The 21,915-nt window shown below is 55.7% G+C and overlaps 1 protein-coding gene across 6 annotated transcripts in view; it reads right to left on the reverse strand.

The window, feature by feature from the left end:
- ZMIZ1 (zinc finger MIZ-type containing 1) overlaps nucleotides 1-21,643 on the reverse strand; it is a 245,837-nt gene extending 224,194 nt beyond the window's left edge. For 5 of the 6 annotated variants that reach the window (XM_024253583.3, XM_063727598.1, XM_024253584.3 and 2 more), the window contains exon 1: nucleotides 21,315-21,642. The gene's annotated coding sequence lies outside the window, so the exon portion shown is untranslated. Of the gene's footprint in view, nucleotides 1-21,314 lie in introns of all 6 variants that reach the window. The other variant, XM_054522404.2, reaches the window with a different exon arrangement.
- Between the last annotated feature and the right edge of the window lie 272 nt (nucleotides 21,644-21,915).

Raw genomic sequence — 21,915 nt, forward strand, 5'->3', positions numbered from 1 at the left:
AGTCCCGGCCACTACCTGCAACTCTCAACATCTCAGCACATGGCTTCATTGTTCTTGCACCTCAAAGCATTCTCTGGAGAAGGACACATATTTCTGGAGAAATAAATAAATGGGATCCCACATGCCAGTAGGGCGACTGTGACCACATTCCCACCTCCAGCTTCCTGTCACCAGTCCCCTACCCCACCAGCCCCACACCCTGGGAGGGGACAGAAGGTCCTTGTCTCCCACCAAGTACGTCTCCTCTTCCAAACAGGGTCTCCTTGTGGGTCTTGAGCAATCTTGCCACAGCCACAGGGGGCCCCCAGGTCCCCATGGGGGATGAGAAAAAAACCCTCCAAGTCCCATGCCCAGGCTCGGTTGCTTTCAGCAACTTCCCTCCCCACTGCTCAGGGGCACCAGAAAACACTGAGCACCCCAGGCACTGCAACTGGGAGTCCCTCCCTCTCCAGGGATTGTTTTCCCACCTGTAAAATGGGGCAGCTAAACTCAATGACAGCAAGCTGTCTCCTGGGTCCCCACTTAAATTCTAACTGAGCCTTAAGACACAGCAGTAGGGTCATTCAGAAGGAAGGTGAGGGAAAGAAGGCAGGATGAGGGAGAGGTGGAGTTGTCTCTGGCTGCAGAAGCCTTAAAAGCTGGTAAAAGGCTTAATCCTGCATAATGATTTACAAAGTGACAAGTAAAATAGATTTACCGTGACAGCTTGAAAGGAGAGTCACAGAAATAAAATTACACTCCAGCGCATCCCGTCGCTCTAAACCTGTCCCCTCTCTTCCGAAAGCCAGGAGCTTGTAAGGGCACACATGGACATGTGCCTGGGTAAAATGGGAGCAGGCGGCCTGAGGGGTAGGGGGTGGGGTCAGGGGAGTGGGACAGGGACAAAGGAGGGGGTAGGACTGGCCCTGCCCAGGAAGGCTGTCCCAGGTGCGGCCAACAGGGTCTTGCTCATGCCCACGGAGGTGGTGATCTCAGCAGCCCTCGGAACTGACACATCCTCCCTGGGATTTTGCCTTCAGGGAGCATGCAGCAGGCACCTCAAGTGCCCCCTGCACCCAGAACCCCCAATTTCTACCTGACTCCTCTGATCCAACACAGCAGTCCCAGGGCCCCTCCGGGTTTTCAGGGCCCAGGGAGAGGGGTCCAGTGCTTCTGTTGGAAGGAGGCAAAGACTTCAATGGTACCAGACCAAAACCAAACGAGAGCAAACCGGAGAAGGCACAAAACACCCTGAGCTGAGTTCATCTCGTAGAAGGAAAGTGAGCCGGATGGATGGGGAGCACCCCGTGTTGTCGATGCCACTCTTCCACAATTTGTGTTTGCACAAGAGCCAAGGGCTACTTTTTCCTTCACTGATGTGGGGCCCACTTGGCTCCATCTGGGTGGGGAGAAGGATCCGACATGCAAAGGCTTCGGCCGTGGACCATGGAGAACCTCTCCTCCGTGGGAATGAACCCCACCAGTTGCTTTGGGCTCTGAGGCTACCTGTCCACCTCCCCAAGTGTGGCACCAGCCCAGGTACCTGCTCAGCGCTGTCCTGTCGGAGGGGCAGGGGCAGACAACCATGTCCACAGGATACTTGTTTGTACATTATCGGACCAGAACAGCCACGGACCAGAAAAGAAAAATCAAGCTGTGGCCTCACGTAGGGAGTAGAAGACCTGATTTCCTGAGCAGCTGTGGAGGCTGAACAAGTTCAGCACTCTGAACTCCAGCTTCCTCCTCTGCAAAATGGGATAATACCACCCACTTCAGAGGGGTGCTGCAACAGTCTCCAGACCCCAAAGTACCATGCCTAGTGCAGGAAGGATGTTCCCAAGGATGTGAGCTTTGCCTGGGAGAGCAAGGACTGAAATGGATTTGCAGTGGGGACCGCTAAATGGAAGCTCTGGTCTCAGACCTGGCTTAGGAAACACACCTGCTCACAGCCCACCCACCTTCCCCAGGTCCCAGAAAGCAGCCAGCATTGCAGCAGAAAAAAGATCTCAGAGTCGGAACAGTAGTCCTGGCCCAGGGACCCCTAAGCCTCCTGCAGCCTCTGCTTAAAGCCTGCAGGGGCCGAGTCCCAGGGAAAGTTGGTGAAGGTTCCCATGTGTCCCTCTCTGTCACCCTCTCACTGGCAACTCCCGGCTCGACAAAATGCTGTCCTGCACCTTTAACTGACAGAACCCAGGGCCGTGCCTAGGCAGGCCTGAACACCCGTGTTTACCCAGCAGAAGGGTGGCCCTCCCCCAGCACCATGGCAAGCTGGAGCTCATTTGCCCACAGACTCGCCTAGTGCACAGGCAGTGCATATGAGGCCCCAGCCCCTGGCCCTGCCCAGGGAGTTTTGCCCAAGAAGCCTTGTGGCCTGGCCCAGGCTGCTGTTGCCGAGCCAATTCTCCCAGGAAGCCAAGCCTGGGCAGCGGCAATGCAGGCACAGCAAGCTCACAGGTATCCTCAGACCCGGTAGCTTTGGGCAAAACAACCTGACCCACGAAGCGCTCCTGGGAGCCTGGCATGGCCCAGCCATCTCTCTGGCTCTGGCTGGCAGGGGAAAGGCCAAAGAAGGGGCCAGGGGTCAGACCATGCACATGGTCCACACCACAAAACCGACCAGCTCTGGGAAAGGGTAGCCATCATGTATTATTCAACTTGCAGGGAGCGCACTGGGATGTTTGCTAGATCCAAGCTGGTGCTGCTGGGTGACAGGGAGTCAGAGCCTGGCGGTGGCTGTGGTATTCTAAAGGTAGCTGTGATCCTGCCAAGCAAGGGCTGCAACACTGGTCAGGAAACAGTGCCTGGGGAATTGGGGCAAGGGGAGGACCAATCCGCTTGACTTAGCTGGTGCATGAGGGCAAGGTGAGGCTTGGGCAGAGTTTGCAGGATGCCTAGGAGTTCTCCAGGCAGACAGAGCAGAGAGGAACACAATGTGCAAAGCCCACACAAGTGAAAGTTCACCTGGGGCCAGAGAATGAAGGGCACTGAATTTCAGATTGTAGATAGTAGAGAGGCATGAAGGAGTTTTAAGTAGAGTGGAAGAGGTGATAGATCAGGGGTGCCTTTTATTCAGGTTCACACTGGTAGCCAAGTGAAGGGGCAATGGAAAAGGGGAAGCTGGAGGTAGACACCTGAGGGAGAAGATTGCTGCCTGGGGAGGTAGACAGGAGAGGTGGCTGGAGAAACATCCAGAAGGTGGAGTCCAAAGACATCAGTTCCCTGACTACACACTCCCATAAGCCATGCTCTGGGCAGGGCAATGGGGACATGGACACCCAATGTCATGGGGTACAGCCCTGGGGAGCAGTCAAAATGACTTCCCAATTTCAGCCAGGACCATGGGACAATGTCAGCCTACTCCTAATCCAAGGTGGCTTTATGAGAATTAGAACCAGGCTCCCCTTCCTCCAACACTTTACCACCACCTGCCAAAAAATCATCTAATACATGTATAATGTGAGGGAACTAAAATGTGAGTACCACCTCCAAGTTGTGCAGTGCGCAACATGCGCTACCACACACAGCTGTCCTAGGAGACACAATGCCAGTGAACAAGCAATGGGAAGGTGGAGGGTTAGAGGCCTGGGGTTAAGGCAGGTAGGAAAGGCAGATAAAATCTAATCTAACACACTAAGAAGTTAAAAACACTTAACAAAACAAAGAACAAAGCAGTGTTTACTAACCCTCCCTGCCTTTTTGGCATGAGAAATTCAAATAAAAGGAGAGGCAGAATTATTTGCTATATGGAATCCAAAAGAGAAAAAAATAGTTGCACAGACCAGGTAAATAAAAGAAATGCAAAAATGCAAGTCAGGAAACCCTGGTTCTAAAAGGAAGAGATTGGCCAAAGGTACACAGAATCAGTCCTGGCCACAGAGCTTCCAAAAAGATTATCTTTAAAAAAAACTAAAAATAAAAAAATAAAAAATAAATAACAAAAGATCCTACCAGCCTAGGTAACAAAGCAAGACCTCATCTTTACAAAAAAAAAAAAAAATTTTTTAATTAGCCGGGGTGATGGCTTGTGCCGGTAGTCCCAGCTACTCAGTAGGCAGAGGTGGGAGGATCACTTGAGTCCAGGAGTTCGCGACTGCAGTAAGCCATGATCACACCACTGTACTCCAGCCTGGGTGACAGACTGAGACCCAGTTTCTACAAAATAAAATGAAGTAATAAAAATAAAAAGGATTCTATATGCTGAACAAGCAAACGTAACTGAGTAAAATCTGAGAAAAATGGGCTTTCTGGCCAACTGAACTATCTGGATACCTGAGGGCTTTCACTCGATCATTCAAGAACTCATCAGGCTTTATTGGGCACCTTCTCTGCTCCAGGTCTTGTCTGACCTAGCTGGTACAGGGAGGAGGAGAAGGCTGAGGGCTGAGGGAGTCCAGAGGAGAATGCCTAGGAGGTCCCTGGGAGGAGGTAATGACAAAGTTTGCCAGGTAAGGAGGGGCGGGAAGACGCATTCTGTCACTGTCCACAAGGTGAAGTGCAAATCCCCGTCAACCATGGCAAGGCCCTTTTTTAACAGAAGTGAGAATTTTGTGAGTTGAGGTGAGACCCACATTACATCCTGGGGGTCTGGAGTAGGGAGCCTCACCTATCCTGGAGGCAAAAATGCTCCAGTAGGCTCCGAAGGAGAGTCCCAGCTAGAAGAGGCCTCAATGCACAGAGGGCAGAGAGACAAGGGCTTGTCAGGGTCAGGAAGCTGACGGGTGGCAGAGATGGGCAGTGGGTATCCTTTCCCTTACCAGGGCCCTTCCAGTGCCCGGTGCTGCCCCAGGGGTTTCATCCAACTCCAACCCTAGAAAGCCAGGGAGCAGTGGCAGGCAGGAAAGGCACGTTGTGATGGCTACTCAGGTCCCTGGCCACTGGGCACGGCTCAGAAACAGAGAGGCACTTCTCATTCCCACAGTAAGAGTCTCATTCTGAAAAGGTTTGGGCTTTTGTTTCCTGAAAAAGAGGTTCTCAGGGGCATCTCTTGGGCTGAAGCCTGTTGCCTGCTGCTGGTAATCCTAACAAGTGCGCTTATTGGGCTCTGGAGGTCACAAGCTGCCTTCCTCTGCTTCCCCTCCTAGTGGCCCGGGGAGGCGGGCACCCTCTGCCCATTTTTCAGATGAGCAGGCAGGCCCAGAGAGCCATGGAGGGCCTCTCATCCCAGGTCACTCTTTCTGGGTCTGGTGCAGGCCAGACGGCACCTGAGTGCCAGGCAGGAGTCAGGGTGGGCCATTATGCGGGCTGAGGCCTCTGCCCACTCTGCCCAATGGCACATGCAAATGGCAGGTGGGAACTCAACTGCGGGCCTGGCGCCACGCTGGGCATGTTGGCCCCTTGACCCACACCCCCAGCTTGAGGAGGCTACATCCGAGCCCTGGTGACTGGTGCTGAGCCCCCAGAACCAGCCTGCCTAGGTGCTGCAGGGCTGCAGAGGAGGGTGCCAGCAGCCAGGCTGTGGTTTTGTGCTTGGCTAACTCTTGGCTTCTGAGCAATGAAGTGGAGAGAGAAGAGACACAATGAGAACATGCTGCCCACCCACTCAGCCCTGCTACCACAGGCAGCAGGCAGCCTCTGGGGCCACCCCAGGACCTGTGGCCCTCAGAGCACAGGCCGGGATCTACATGACATGGCACCAGAATGCGGAGCGGGCAGCGTCTGGCAGAGCCAAGGGCCCCTGGCAAGCACTAGCTCCTGCCACCTTCAAGGTGAAGAAAGGAGACCCAGGGGCCCGTGCAGGTTCAGGCCAGAGTGAGCCGGCCTGGATTATCCCTACCAACCCACCCTCCTGCTGCCTCATTCCCCCACCCCCACCCCGCCACCCTGGAAAGCAGGACTTCCCTCTTTGTGCCTCTGCAAGTCACAAGAATCCCAGTTCAATCATCAACGGCCAGCCCAGCCGCTGACCCTAGGATTCTGGAGTTGCTTGACTCAGGCAGCTATGTTCTTGGAGACAGGTCAACAAAATAGGGAAACTGAGGCTCAAAGAGGGCAAAGGACCTGCCTGTGTTCATATGGCAGGATTGGAGGCACAAGGATACAGAATGTTAGAGCAGACAGCCAAGCAGTCCCAACACCTGCATCTTATTGATGGGGTAAGCTGAGGCTCAGGGATGGGAAAGAGCCTGTCCGAAGTGACTTTGAATTAATAAGAACCTCAGGATGGCCATCGGGGGTTGATCTTGTGTGGCCAAGATAGAGCTGCCCTCTTTGACCCCAACCTCAAGTTCAGGAAGTTGCAACACTTCCTTGTTTCCATAGTAACCAACTACTGCTCCAGGAATACACTGAAATGTTTTTGTTCCCTCCTCTGTGCTGGCCCTGGGCCAGGCTGTGAGGACACAGAACAGAAAGAGGAGGTGTGAAGGAAGGCACAGACCCAGCCCGACGCAGTTGATCCCTTGCAATAGAGTGTGGGAGGGAGAGGAGTAGAATCTTCAGTGGAGAAGAAATCCTCAGTGCCTGAGAGTGTCAGGGGAGAGAGTTCAAAGATGGCAGCTTTTGAGCTGGGCTCTTAAGGATGGGTAGGAGTTCACCTGACTGAAGAGTGGAGGTGGAGGAACTGGCATATGCAAAGGCCTCGGGAGAGAGGAAGACTAACATGTTGGGAAACTACGGTGCATAGAGTGGAGTGTATGAACATGTAGGGGATGAATGCCAGGGAATCAGCCAGAGGGGATGAGAGAGACCAAATGCAGAATATCAGAATTCCAAGGGTAGACGAGGGTATCAGGAAGACACACTATGCCTCTCTTTTTCCAATTGTTAAATGGGCACCTTATGACAGAGTGGCTGAGGCATAGGAGGTGACAAGCACAAAAGGAGAAGGGCTCAGACTCCCAGGACACAGTAACTTGAGCCAGTTCTCTAGCTCAGCCTGTTTCACGGAGGTGAACAGGCATTCCCAGTGGGCTCCTGGCCACAGCCTCAGTCAATCTTTAAAATACATTCAGGATCCGACCTTGTTTCACTACCTCCACTGAACACTCTGGTCCAAGCCACCAGCATCCTTTCCTAGGTTCCTGTAAATGCTGCCCAGATGGTCTCCTTGTGTCCACCCTTGTCCCTTCAGTCTATTCTCAGCTCATCAGCCAGAGATCTTAGAGGACACATCTGATAGCCTCAGTCCTTTACTTAAAATCCTTCAGTGGCTTCCAAATCACTGAGCATGAAGTCAGAAGCCCTTCCTGTGCTTGATAAGGCTCTCTGTCCCTTATCACCTGGTCCCTAATCACTCTGTTGACTTCCTCCCCACTCTCTCCTTCCCTCACTCCATCTAGCCACACTGGCCTCCCTGCTTTTCCCAGACCATGCCAAACAAGCATCTGCCACAGGGCCTTTGCACATGCTGTTCCCACTGCCTGGAGAGCTCTTCTCCCAAATGTTCATGGAGTTCACTTCCCTGTCTCCCTGAGGTATCTGCTCAAATGCAGCCTCTTCAGAGAAGCCTTCCCTGACCACCCCATCTAAAGAAGCCCCATCACCCACTCATGTCCCTACATCACCTTATCCTGGTTTATTTTTCTTCAAAGCACTGATTATAACTCAGCATGACGTCATGCATTAAGCTGTTGACCTGCTGACTGTCTCGCCTACTAGAATGTAAGCAGGGCCCCTGTCAAGTTCACCAGTGTATCCCCAGGGCCTGGAAGAGTGCCTGGCACATAGTAGGTGCTTGATAAACTTGACGAAGGAATATGTGAATCCACCTTCCTTGGGTAGCTGGGCGAGGGGAGGCACAAAAGGACCCCAGACTCTGCCCTCCCCAGGGCCAGAGTGCTGGGGACTCAAGCCCAGCCAGGAAGCCTTGTTCTCAGGCTGGCACGAGGCCCCACCAGCAGGACTCTCCCAGTGCATGGGCTCCCCAGAACTGGAAGGGATGCAGAGCCTGGCAGAGGCCTAGAGGAGCCCTGAGGGAAAAGTAGCAGTTGCTACTTTGCCCATTGTCCCCCATCGTCCTTCACTCCACACAAAGCCTGGGCAGGCCAAGGACAGCCTCGGGCGCAAAGGGTGGAAGTAGGGGGAGACCAGGCCAGTGAGGCTGGGAGGACATGGGTTCCTGCCTGCAGCTCTGCAGCTGGATTCCTTCCCTCTCTGGCCTCAGGGCTCAAATCTGGGAAATGGGATGAGAAGGGGATTAAGTAGACTGGCTGCCCAGGTCCCTCCTGCTCCAATAGTTTGGGCATCTTTGGGTCTTAGGGGCCTGGAAGCGATCACACCAGGCTGCATCTCAGACCATAAATTCAAGCCATGGTCTAGGCCACCAAATGAGCCTGATGAGCCAAAAAGCTGGGCGTGGGGTCTCAGGTGGGCTCCTGAGGACCCTGTTGCCACCCAAGGTGGAATGCAAGGCAGCCCCATATGAGCCAGAAAGTGAGAGAAAGTGTGCTGCTATAGGGCAGCGGCCCCCAGGCTGGAGGAGCCAGCTGTCTTAACAAGACCATAGGGACCGCATGCCTGCCCCCAGGCCCAGCGTTTCTGGTGGGCACAGCTGGAGCCAAAAGGCCCAGTTGCTTTGCAAAATGAGGAAGGTGAGTCCCAGGCCAGGCCGGTGCCACTGCCACAGCCATGGAGGCACCTCTCCTGTGCCTTACTCCAGCAAAGGGTTTCTGTGGAGTAATGGGCGGGGCTGGCCACTGGCTAGATGGTGGGGACACCTGGATTTTAGCTCCAGCTCTGCCAGGGACTTGTCGTGTGACCTCGTCCCTTCTGGGGTTCGACTCAGCATCTAAATGACAAGGTTGGCCTGGATGGTCTCCAAGGCCTTTCTGTGCTGCCATTACCATCATTGCACATGGTAATGAAATATTACACTCTCCGATGCAGTGATACTGGACAGCATGCAAGGTGCTGGCCTTCCCCTCAGACTCGTGCGACAGCCCCCAGTGATACTGGCAGGAGGAGGCCAGAAGTTCTGCCTCTAAATCCAGTGCTCCTTGCACAGAGCCCAGGTCTCAGGGGCCTGCAGACACTTAGGCAAGATGCGCCTAAGTGGCAGGGGGCAGGGCCAGGCAGAGAGGAGCTCAGCAAGGAGCTGGGTGCTGGTTGACAGGGGAGGAAGCACTACTCACAGCCCCTGGCTACCTCCAGTGAGGGGGCTCTGGCTGCAGTGGCAGGCGAGCATGCTGCGAGAGGCTAGGAAGACAGACGCCTTCTCAGCCTCCTGGAATGTCTGATCCTGCTTGAAAAGCAGAAGCCAGACCACTTTCTTCCCCTAGGGCCCCAGTGAGCCACTGTTGTGGCCTCCCCAGCCTACTGCCATGTCTTACAACCTGGGCTAGGCTATTTTCAGATCAGGTCTCAGGTCTCCAAGCTGCCCAGACTCTTACCAGAGGCAGAGATAATAAGGCCTAGGGGATATAAGAAGGCCACCTCCCCAGGAAGCCCACCTCCCCAGGAAGCCCACTCTGCCTTCTCCAGCCTTAGACTCAGCCTAGAGAGAAGTCTCTGAGGATACAATCTCTGAGGTAGAGAATGGAAGAGACTTCCTGAGAACCAAATTCACCACATTCTGCAAGGTCCTGAGAAGAGAACTAGGGGAGAGGTATCCTTCTGGGCTCCATACGATGTGGAACTTTCTAGACGGAGGAAGCTGCTGGGGAGGCAGGGAGCAGCCTGTCCGTGGAGGCATGCAAGCCCACATGGGAATGTGCTCTATGGGGATACTATAGATGGGGCATAAGTCATCCGTATGACGGCATCAGATGAGATGGGCACCAAGGTCCCTAATGGTCTTGGGACTCAAAGGTGCCAAGAATACCAGAAATAGGAGCATCCAGAGCCTTCAGGTGGAGCAGAGCTGCCCAGACCCCTCTGGGGAGCTGGCTAGGAGGGAGGCCATCCACAAGGCAGAAGGCCCCAAGACTTCTGAGGCCCATGAGGATTCCAACCCCCAATGCAGACCCACTCCTTCTGCCTAAAGGGGTCAGTCCTGCAGATGAAGCACAAGCAGAAATGCAGATGTCAACCCAGGCTGGGTGGGAGGAATCAGAAGGCCATTCTTTTGCAGGAGATAAACTGACATCAAACTCACAGCTTCACAGCCCCATCGCCAAACACCAAACAAGAAATCACATCTGAGGTCAGGAGTTCGAGACCAGCCTGGCCAACATGGCAAAACCCCGTCTCTACTAAAAATACAAAAATCAGCTGGGCGCGGTGGTGCGGACGCCTATATTCCCAGCTACTCAGGAGGCTGAGGCAAGAGAATCGCTTGAACCTGGGAGGCAGAGGCTGCAGTGAGCCGAGATCGTGCTACTGAACTCTAGCCTGGGCGACAAAGCAAGACTCGGTCTCAAAAAAAAAAAAAAAAAAAAAAGTCACACCCGAGCTTTCTGCTCTTCTCCCAGGATCTGAGGTGCAGGGAGGTTGTGGAGCTCAGGTATGCCGGGCACACAGGGCAGGGAGGCGGAGAGCCAAGGAATCCCCTTACTCGCTCCCAACCACCACAAAGCCCACTTCTCAGGATCCCAGGAAGGCAGGGACACGAGGACTGCGAGCAGGGAGGCAGAGTGACTCATGCACAATTACAGAGTGGTGGGCCGGTGGCTCTCCGGAGGCCCCAGGCTGCCTCTCCCCACCAACAGCACAACAACCCCAGCTAAGGGCTCCTAACCAGCTTACACCAGCCAGGCGTTCTGAAGACACCGTGTGCCCCTCAATATAAGTGCCAGTGGTCCCCACAGCCCCCGAAGAGGAACCATGAACCTGGGCAGGACCCACACAATGCAGCCTGCAGAGCAGAAGCTGACGTCCTGACCCAGAGGCAACTCCTAAACCAGTCCTGCCCAGCCTTCCTAGAAGAGGGACTGGGCGGGGACTTCCTTCACCCCAGTGCCAGCTCTTTCTGGGATACTGAATCCCAACACCCCCAGCAGGTCTCACAGAGGACAAGACGGGATGGCTTCACAGTGAAGTCAGCTGCTGCAGAAGGCCACGCCTGCCTGCCACTCACTCATCATCCCCTGGACCCCCCTTGGCCCCAGTGCCAGGCCCTGTGGCCTTGGTCAAGTCCCTTCACATCCCTTGGTCACAGTTTCCTTGCCAGGCACATGTCAAGCTGGATTAGAAGCAGGGGGTGTGAACATAAATGTATTCACATCTTCAAGAGTCACAACACTGAGTTGGAATGGAAGTGGGGGAGAAAGGCAGCATGACGGTTCCACTCCATTCAAGGGCCAGGGACTACAGACCCTTGAACTAAGGCTATAGTTCCGACACTGTTTCCGGGTGTCCACACTGACTTAAGGATCTGAAACAAGGCTTCAGACCACCTCTCCAGGAAAGTGCACATTTGCAAAGGCTTGACCACAGGTTCTGGGGGCCCACAGCTCCCATGAGTGAAACAAACCCCTTCTGGCTCTGACAGCCAGCAAAACTCTGGAGCCTATCTCTAGGGACAGGGCAGAGGCCCCACACCTCTGGCCCAGTTGGCCTTGCTTTCGGGACTGCCCAACCACAAACAGATTTGTGGTCTGGTAACAAAAAAAGAAAAGACAAGGAGGCCGGCAAAAGTGGTAGGCTGGAGGGTGGGTTAAAAAGTGGTGGAAAGGCCAAGAAAGCAGGCTGAGGGGAAGACTTCTGCCTGTGCAGACACTGTCCCCTCCTCTCCTCTGTGAAAGGCTCCCCTGGAAAGGTGGTTCTTCAGCAGGTAAACCATCCGCTGGATGAAGCTGCAATGCCTGAGCTGAAAGGGACTGTTTACGCAGGCGTTTCCCAAAATGGTCTATTGGTCTTTTCCATAGTTATTTTGCATTAAAAAAAGGGTGGGGCTAGGCATGGTGCTCATGCTTGTAATCCCAGCACTATGGAAGGCAGATGCAGGTGGATTGCTTGAGCCCAGCAGTTCAAAATCAGCCTGGGCAATATGGTGAAACACCATATGCAAAAAAAAAAAAATACAAAAATTAGCTGGGCATGGGTGCGCATGCCTGTAGTCCCAGCTACTCGGGAGGCTGCGGTGGGAAAATCACCTGAGCCCAGGAGGCAGAGGTTGCAGTGAGCTGAGATTGCACCACTGCACTCCAAAAAAAAAAAAAAAAAAAAAAAAAAGTCGGGGGTGGGTGGTGTCTGTAGTCTGGGGAAAGGCTGAGTGAGGCAAACTATTTATTCCGAGCCATCTCCTCCAGGCAAATAGGTTTGACAATTTCTGGGGGGTGGGGGTGCTCTGCTGCCCTCTCTTTTGCTTTTGGGGACTGGTAGTCCTGAGAAGCCACTTTGGGAAGAGATTATGTTGTTTCAGCTCATGGTCTTCAGATGAGGAAACTGAGGCTCGGAGGGGTGAGTGACTGGCCAGAAGTTCCAGTCAGTTACCACTCATAGTGATTCTACATAATAGGGTACAACTGACAGGCCCAGTCCCTCTGTGGCCTCCTTCCCTTCACACGGGAAGAGTCCAAAAAGTAGGTATTGTTATTATGAGCCTCAGTTTACACATGAAAAAAATAAGCTTCTCAGACAGAAGCCCAGATGCAACACGTCCCTCTCGAACGCCTTTCCAAGGGGAACAAGCTGCCCTAGTAGGTTGAATTACAATGTACTTGGGTTATGACTGGGGGCCCTCAGAGATGATGGGCCAGCCCTTTGTGCTACACAAGAGTGTGGAAAATGGCAGGGAGTTGGAGATCAGGAAGCCTAGGTGCCAGCAGGCCGCTGTGGTTGGACTCCAGGCACCACATGACCTGGGCAATCGACTTCACCGTCTCATATGTAAATCAGAGGTAAGGCAATGGGAATGCTGGTGGTAACCATGACTAGCGCTACCTTTTCTTGAGCACTTACTATGTGCCAGGAACTTTGCGCACTCCATCTTCTCAACCTATGGGGGAGGTAGTATGTTAGTTATTACTACACCACTAGTAAGCCTGTTTTACAGATGTGGAGACCAAAGTCAGAGAAGTTAAACATTACTTGCCCAAAGTTACAGAGCTCATAAAGAGCAGAGCTGAGGGCTGAACCCAGGCAGTCTGGGAAAAGCATGAAACACATTAGTTGCCCAATAAATGCTGGCTATTATATTTATGGCAGACCTTTGGCAAGTTGTTTTAAGGATGTAAACAACAGTAGGAACACCAAAGCATTTTTCAATGGAACACCATTTTTCGATGGAAAACCCCACCCCTCCCCACCCAGACCACAGAATCCCCCACTCTCAGTGAGACACCCCACTGTATGACCCCCAGCCAATCCCACCACCTCTCTGGGCTTTGGGTTTCCCCATGTGGAAAATAAGAAGGTTGGACAGAGACCCTGTAAGGGAGCATCCCACTTGCACACACCAGGAAAGGGTTTCAGGACTCTTCCCAGAGGTCTCTGTGCCCTGCTGATCCTTGGCTAGGTCGCTGAGTGGTTAGAGCTGTGCACTGTGCTTCCCAGTGGCGGTCAAGGTCCACCAGGGAGTAGGGGTGGGAGTTTGGGTGGGACCCCTGTGGACAGGGCAAAGTCCAGGCACCTGGCATCTCCTCCCTTGTCCTGAGCCTAGCTGGCTCTTCCTAGCGTGGCTCTCACCTAGGCTGACAAAGGTGACTCTCAGCAGGTGACTCCTAGGGCGGGGTGAGAAGGCCACCTCCCTGCTTCCCCATACACAGAGGAAGTGAAGGCAGGACCAAGTCAGTGGGTCGTTTGCCCTGCAAAGGACAAAGGTCAGCTCCTGGAGGGCTGGGTGGAGGGGAGGTGGGAGGTATGGGAAGCTACCATCCTCTTGGCTTAAACAGGTCCTGGCAGATGAGAAACCTTGTACCCTCCCTAGATGGTTTCTGTTTTGTTTTATTTATTTATTTTTTTAGACAGAGTCTTGCTCTGTCGTCCAGGCTGGAGTGCAGTGGTGCAATCTTGGCTTACTGCAACCTCCGCTTCACAGGTTCAAGTGATTCTCGTGCCTCAACCTCTCGAGTAGCTGGGACTACAAGCATGCACCACCATCATGCCCAGATAATTTTTGTATCTTTAGCAGAGACGGGGTTTCACTACTTTGACCAGGCTGGTGTCAAACTCCTGACCTCATGATCCACCTGCCTAGGCCTCCCAAAGTGCTGAGATTACAGGCATGAGCCACTGTGCCCGGCCCTGTTTTACTTCTCTCAAATTCACAATGCAACCACCCTGTAAAGACACATGCTGCTGGGCGGGGGCTCTAATGCCAGACCAGGAGTGTTCCACACTCCCCTGGCTGCAGAGGATCTGGGAGTCTGGGAATGCCATTGAAAACTCCCCATCCTTCATCCTCACCCTGAGCACTCAGAAGTGAACCCCACCCCCAAGGTTCAGCTGGGCCTCTCATCAGAGCCGAAGAGCATTTATTAATGAGCTCAAGAGTGGCTAAGGGGGGCTGTGCCAGGCCAACAGCACACACTCAATACATTTTTCATGAGCTAATGGGCTGGCGGAGACGGGGTTCCAGGCCCAGATCGGTCACCCATTCGCTGCTGACCTTGGATGAGACCAAGTGTTTCTTTCCATGGTTCAGTTTCCTGGGCTAGGAAAGGAAAGGCCAGACCAGGTAACCCAATCAGTTCCCACTAATTTTATGCTACAAGCTTAGGAATTCAAACCCCAGAGTCAGAGAGGTTCAGAGTGGAAGGGGCTTTCCAGATCTTTCCCCGAAGCTCCCAAGCTAAGAGGAGGGCAGCACAGGACCTAAGTGGGAAGATCCAGGGCACACCGTCCCCATCCTCCCTGCCAGCCATCCCCTGGGGATTGGGAAGTGAGAATGGGGTGCAGGTAGAGAGGACAGATCTCCATTTAAGCCAGACACCAAAACAGAACTTTCTAAGAAAGAGCTGGGGAAAGTACAGTGTTATGTATTTTAACACACTCCCCCATCAGAACAGCTTGGCCATTTCCTGATCTGCATTGAATCAGAGGCTCCAAGAGGGCAAGTTATCTGGGTAAGAGTGGTGGGGGAGGAGGGAGAGAGCTCTCAGGTCTCAGGGCCCTGGGCCAGGCAGCCGGAGTCCTGGCAGAAGCCCTGGCCAGCAGGGCCAGTGTGTGCACATGTGTGCGTGTGTGCATATGTGTGCGTGTGTGCATATGTGTGCAGGTGTGCATGTGTGTGCAGCTGTGTGCACGTATGCACACACACAGGGCTGGGGGAGTATAAGACAGGTAACTGCCAGCTGGGGAACAGGCTTGGGGACAAATGAAGCCTCCCAGGCCCTATCTCTAGGGGCAGAAGTCTCTGGAGGGTTCACTAGCCCCTGGAAATTCTAGACTTTCCCTGAAGTGCCTAGGGACAAATATCCCAAAGTCAGACCACTAGTCTTTGATGCTCCACAGCTACCAGCCATCGAGGTCCTGAGCCAGTCTCTGTCCCTCTGTGGGCCTCAGTTTCCCCATCTGAACAGTGAAGGGTTTGAGCTGGGTGATCTCAAAGGGCTATGTCCACTCTGACAGTCTGCGATGCTCAGATTCTACAGAAAAACACGACACCCACCATCACTCAGGCCCCCATCCTCAAGACCTAAGAAGGCAGTCCCCAGGCCCCCAGCTGGCTGTCTAGGGGTGGGGCTGGGGCAGAGCAGTCCCCCCACCGTCTGTCCTCAACAGCCTGCCACAGCTGAAACCTTCAAGTGGTTACAATTACAGCTGGGCTAACAGGATTAGGGGAGCATTGAAATCTAAGAAATCTAATTAGCTCAGACACCCCAGCCTCCCCCAGCACAATCCTGCAGTAACTCCGGCAGCTGGGCCTGACAGGCAGGGCCTGGGGCCCTCCCAAGCCACAGTCATTACCTGCACAGGTGTGCCAGGCTGGGCCAGGCTTCCTGGGGAGGTGCCAGCTCAGCCTGCCCGGCAGCTCCATGGCCTGAACCCCACCAGCTACAGCCTTGTCCTAGGGTGGCACTCAGCTGAGCTACAGAAAACCAGGCCCAAGGGTGGAGGCTACAAGGGGCAGAAGGAACCCAAGGTCTCACATGGAGTGGGTGCCCCACATAGCCTGGGGACTGACTCAGCCCGAAGAGGGACTACAGAAACCATAGGAACCCAAGGAAGAGCACTGGGCTTCATGGGGACCCGGGGGGCTGGAAACACCTCTGCCTCCTACTCCAGAGCCAGAGAAGGGCATGAAGCCCCATGTACAGACCTGTGTGCCCTGGGCAGTCAAGGCAGGATTTGTGTCTCAAAGCAAGCTCTGACTGTAAGACACTGTGCCAAAAGAAAGGGACACAGCTGCTGGGGGCATGGACCATGTGCTGCCATATGGGAGGGGGAAGACAGGTGAGGCCCATCTGTGACCCTTCCTGAGAACGGCTCCTCCTTCACTTCATTCCCCCAGCACCCAGTTTTGGAGCCTATCCTGACTCTGTACCATATCCGAGCGTGGCTGGAGCACTCACTCAGTGGACTGGAAAGGAGGCAGCGCAGGGGTTGGTATCGGTAAGTCCTGAGGTTCAGTCCAAACTTTGCCACCAGTTGTTTGACCGCTCTGAACCTTGGTTTTCTGCTCTGTTAAATGGGGATAATTCCAAATAGTAACTAGCTTACACTGTTGTTATTGGGGTTAAACAAAGATGGAAAAAGCTTCTAAATCCACCAAGTACCATACAAAGGAGAGGGGCTGTGGTTATTACTGTCATCACACGCCCGTGGCAGGCAGCCAGCTGGTAGTGGTTAATTATTTATTTGGACTGATCTTCCTGCCGGCACTGGACTGTGGGCTCCTGAGGAAGAGGAACTGTCTTCCGCAGTTCTGGTCTCTCCCAGGACACAGTCTTTATCCACAGGGTGGACACTCACAGTCAACACCTGTGGCACCTATGCCGGGCCCCTGACCCAACCCCAGCCCTCATCACGCACCCCCTTCCTTCTCATACCCTGCTCCAAGGAAAGTGCCCAGAGGCACACCTGGCACACAAAGGCAGATGACAGTGAGCCCCCCCAGGCAGACCCTTCCCCCTTCCGCACCCCCCACAACAGGTCATTCCCAATAAGGGCTAGAAGCAGCCATTTGAATGTGTCCCCCTACCTAGGGGCCTGCCTAGGCACTGGTCTTGAACCCACGATCATTCAGGAAAGAACGAGTCTATGGTCTGGAGGGCCCCCAGCATTTTCAAGCCCAGAGTGGGGTCAGGAGGTGTGGATTTGCAGAAGGCATGTAGCAAAACATGTTAACACTTACAACTGCCCACTGAAGGCAGAGGCTTCCAGGAGGTAATGAGTACCCTGTCCTGTGGGGGGCATGCAAGCCAAGGCTGGACAATCAGCTGCCAGGGAAGTAGGTCTGGATGAGAGCAGCTTCAGGAAAATGCTTCTAGCACCTGCAATCTAACCCCTTTGTGTTCTACCCATTCTGTACCCAGAGCCTCCCAGGCCTTCAAGGGACACATGCCTAGGGGATTCATGCCCACATCTGCCTCATTCTCCCAGCAACCAAGTGGGATCCGAGGAGTTCTGCCCTCAGACCCATTTTACAGATCAGGAGACTGAGGTCCAGCACAGGAGAGTTACTGGCCCAACACAGAGAGCAAGCAACAGCCTCCTGACACCTTGGTCCTCTCGCCCATCTCCTCCGGTAATAGGGAGACCCTCTCAATCATGATGGGGTCTGGCCTCTCCCCAGAGTCTATGCCTAGGACTGCTTTTCTCAGCCTCCTCCCTTCATCCTCTCTAAAGGCAGGGCCCAACCTCAGAATCCCCCGGAGCTTACAGCCAGGTGGATTGCTGCCTCCCCATCCTGAGGGACTCTTAAGGACAAAGAGCACTCCCCCAAAGGGCATGGGCAGAGGGCACTATATCCTGCTAAGAGGTCAGAGCTGTCACCAGGCAAGGCTGCAGTGGTGTTCTGGGTAATTATGGCAGCCCAGCCTTTGTTGTCCACACAAAACCTAAGGAGCCTCATAAAGACCAGGCAGCAGTGACAGGGGCTGGCCCAGGGCCCCGGGGAGCAAAGTTATGAATGAAAATGTAGGGGACCCAGCCACGAACCAGCAGGCCCTGCTTCCTGGTCCCATGACCAAGTGCCCACAGAAGCTTCTGGAAATTAACTGGTTGGTGCCCGAATTTCTTACAACAATGCCTCACCCTGAGGCCAGGGTCATGGCCACTCTTTGGACCCTCAGGGTCAGTGGCTTTATACGCAGGTATTCTTGTGATGAAACTCTCAGGATGCAGCAGGCCTCAAAGTGCCTTCCTTCCTAAATCCCTTAACCCCTCCCCCTATGAGGAAGAAACAGGAAAAAAGTGAAGTCTGCAGCTCTTCTCAGTTGGGTCCTTGCCCCTGCAATTTTCTGGAATGAGTCAAGCATGGACACCTGTCCTATGTTGGAGTCATATCTATGGGGGCCAGGGATGGAGACAGCATTGTGTTATTGTGGCTAGGGAAGTGAGTGTGTGTGTGTGCGCGCGCGCGAGGGAGAAACTGTGGTTCTGTCGCCAAACCCCGCAGTCTCTGGACCTTTCTTCATTTTGCCCCTGGCTGTGAGAGGAACAAGAACCCTCCTCCCCCCTTTCCTTAGGAGGGAAAAGGGACATTTTGTCCCCACAAAGAAGCCAGCAACCCTTTTCTGCATAGACAAGGCTATTTATTCATAAGTCCAGCAATTTCTTATTCCCAACTCTTCTCAGTAAGCCCTACCCAAAATACCAAATCCACCTCTTGAATCCACTCCCTACTGCTCCCTTCTCCTCCCCCCACCCACCCCCACCCCCAGTCACTGCCACCAACTCTCAGAAGTCTAAACTTTTGAGATTTACATGTGAAAACAGCGTTTCATAACCTCGTGATTTGGGACAAGGAGACGCTTCTGTCCTTTGGGGGAAAACAAAACCCAACCGAAATCATAAAGCTCAGAAGAAAACACCATCTCCCTCCAAATGCATTCCCTGGGCCCCCAAGTCACACGTGCTCTGTAGCAGATAGGGCTTTCAATGTGTCTTTTGTTTGATGCTGGTGTTTCAACATCCTCGACTTGAAGAGGGAAAGGTCAGCCCAAGGCTCGGGGTATTCACAAACCCACCCGGCCCCTGCACTGGGGCCAGGAGCCAGCAAGTGAGGGGCCAGGAACTTCCCCCACTCTGGACCCCCTCACAAAGCAGCCGGGGCTGAGAAGGCTAAGAGCTTGCTCTCTCATCTCAACTTCCCCGATAGCTCAACAGCAGCTTCACACTCCCGGGACCGTACAAGCGCCAGCGAACGCAGGCTGGAATTCACCAGCGCCAAGCTGCCCGGCTCTCCAGCCCCAGCGCCTGCCTCTTTATCTGTACCTTCAAAAACAGTAATAAGCAAACCCAGGCACCTCTGGGAACAGCCTCTGGCCTCCTGCCCTGCCCTGTGTAACCAGCCTGTCCTCACACCCACCAGGGAGGAGGAGTCGGCACTGGTTAACCCTCTGGTCTACCAGGCCCGGTTCCCAGGTTGCAGCAGGGAGACAAACTGTTGCTCAAGAAAATCCTTCAGAAAACCCTTGGCACCAGGAGGCAGCTCGGAGCGGCTCTGCACCCGGCGCGGAGCCAGGGGCTTCCACAGGCGGCCGCCCACTGCCCTTTTAAATCTTTGGGGCTGGGCCCTACTCTCCCATGCCCTGGGCTGTCCACCCAGAGGGCTCCAAATGTCCGTGGCAGAGCAGAGAGGAGGGAAAGGCTGGCCGAGCCGTGCCCTCACCCCGCCAGCCCAGCCGCCAGCTTCTTGGAGGACCTCTGAGAGAACATTTGTTTGGGCTGCCAAGTTAAATCTTCCTCCCTCATGTCAGGGCATTGGAAAAGCAGTCAAGGGAGAGGAGAAGGGGGAGAGCGCGCGGGGGAAGGAGCAGCGGGAGGGAGGGAGGGAGGGAGGGAGGCAGGCGGGCAGGCTCAAAGCCCCAGTTACTCGGGCACTGCCTGCCCAGGAAGCTGACGGCTCCCGGGCAGGCGCAGCCGGGGCTCCGGGCACCGAAGCAGGGACCCGGCCGCCAGGCCTCCCCGGTCAGGCAAGGGTACCAAGCACCCTTGGCCCACCCGGGAGCGGTCCTCGCTCTGTGACCTGCTGGAGCGACGAGGTGGGAAGGGAAGGCAGAGGAGGAAAAAGTTTGCTGCAGGTAGAGGGGTAGGGCTGGGCGGCAGTGTCGACCGGCTTTCCCCGGGGAGGGGTGGGGGGCCCGGGCCGGCTGCCCTGGCGCGCTCCCGTCCGCCCGCCCTCCCGCCCGGGTTGTTTACATTCCTGGAGTGTCTTTTAAACCCGGGGCTGAGGCCGGCTCCCGGCCTTCTCCGGCGGCTCCGGGGCAGTCTCCCGTGAAAATCTGCTGGCGCACAATGGCCGGGAAGGCGGCCGCCCCTCGCCCGCGCCCCCACCGCTCCAGGGCGGGGAGCCTGCCCTCCGCACCGCGCCCTCTCCCCGCCCGGCCGGCTTCCTGGACAGATGTCCCCGGCGAGGGGGCGACGCGCGCCCGCTGCCCGCGCCCTAGACGCCGAGGCCGCGCTCCCCACTGTTTTTTCCCCAGTCCAGACGCCAGGAATGTGAAGCAAGCTTCCAGAACCCGCCTCCCCCCGACCCCGGCTCCAACCCCGGCCCCCCAACCTCCGCCCCGGCTGGCCTCCCACTCCCCCGGGGCCACCGCCGCCGGAGACGGAGAGGAAGAAAGAACACGGGGAAATTACTTTCGCATTTGCAACGCGCGCGCGCACACACACGCACATCTTCCCGCTGGGCTCCCCTCCTGGCCGGGGCAGCCCCGTCCAGGCACTGGCCTGAGCGCCCCTCTGGCTTGCGAAGCCCTGGGAGAAACCCCTACACACACACCCCTCCGCGTTCCTCGTTTGTACCGCGCGCCAGCTTTCCCCGGGCAATTCCCACACAAACAACTTAACCGCGCCCCCACCTCCCATTTACAAAAGTGTATGTTTTCCCTGAAAATTCAGACGCACAAGTTAACACCACCACCCCTTGCCACCCTGAAATCCAGCGCTTTCCCCAGCGGTTCCTGTACACACACAGGCGCACAACTTCGCATCTCCCCAGAGGAGGCGAAGGAGACCGAGGCGGTCCTTCCCTCCCTACTCCGATTCCCGGTCCTGCCCGGCCCCCGGGTGTAGGGAGCGAGGGCTGGAGGCGCGCCGGCAGGAGGCGGGCACCGGGTCCGCGCGCGCACGACCACACTTACGCCCCGCACACCCTGACAAACCCGGCCTCCGCACGCAGCCCAAGCCGGCTCCGCGCAACCGGGGGCTCGCCGGCCGCTGGGCCTCCGCCCCCGGCCGCCCAGGGGAGCGGAGCGGAGCCCCCGCCGCCGGCCAGTCGCCCCGCTCCGGGGGACACTTTAAGGGAAAAGCCCCAGCACCCAATACCCCACGCTTGCACCCCGAGAGTCCCCGGGGAGCGGGAGGTAGCCCCGGAGCCAGCGGGCGCCTGGCTCTGGCCCCAAACTTACCGGGCGCTGCGAGCGCCGCTGCCGCCGCTGGAGGACGCGCCGCCGCCACCGCCGGGTTGGGCAGGCTCGGGCCGGGAGGAGCGCAGCGAGGGCGCCGAGATCCGCTCGACTCCGGCTCCGGCTCCGCGCCGGCTGGGGCTGGGGTCACCGCGCTGCGCCGGCGTTGCTCGCTCGCTCGCTCGGCCGCCCGATCGCTGCTCGCCCGCCTGCCGCCCGGCCGCCCGCTCTCCCCGGCGCCCGCCGCCGCCGCTCGCTTTTTTAATGTCCACAGACAGTGAAAAGGAACTCGGCGTTAGGGGGTGAGTAAGTGAATCAACTCGCCCGAAGCCGAGCAAGTTGAAGTGTCAGATTACATTGGCTATTCTATTTCCAAAGGGCCCCGCGCCGCCGGCCGCCCGCAAAAGCTGGTGCGGAGTCAGGCCGGAGCGGAGCGCCGCGCCGCCGCCGCCGCCGCCGCCGCCGCCGGCGCTCGGCTCGACTCCGCTCCGCTTGGCTTGGCTCGCGCTCTGCGCTCTCTTTCCCCTTTCCTTTTCGCCTCTCCTCGTTCTCTCCCTCGCCTTTCCTTTCTCTTCCTCTTTTCCTCGCTCCTCGGTCTCGGCGC

The sequence above is a fragment of the Pongo abelii genome, chromosome 8 (assembly GCF_028885655.2).
Source record: "Pongo abelii isolate AG06213 chromosome 8, NHGRI_mPonAbe1-v2.0_pri, whole genome shotgun sequence".
Taxonomy (NCBI): Eukaryota; Metazoa; Chordata; class Mammalia; order Primates; family Hominidae; genus Pongo; species Pongo abelii.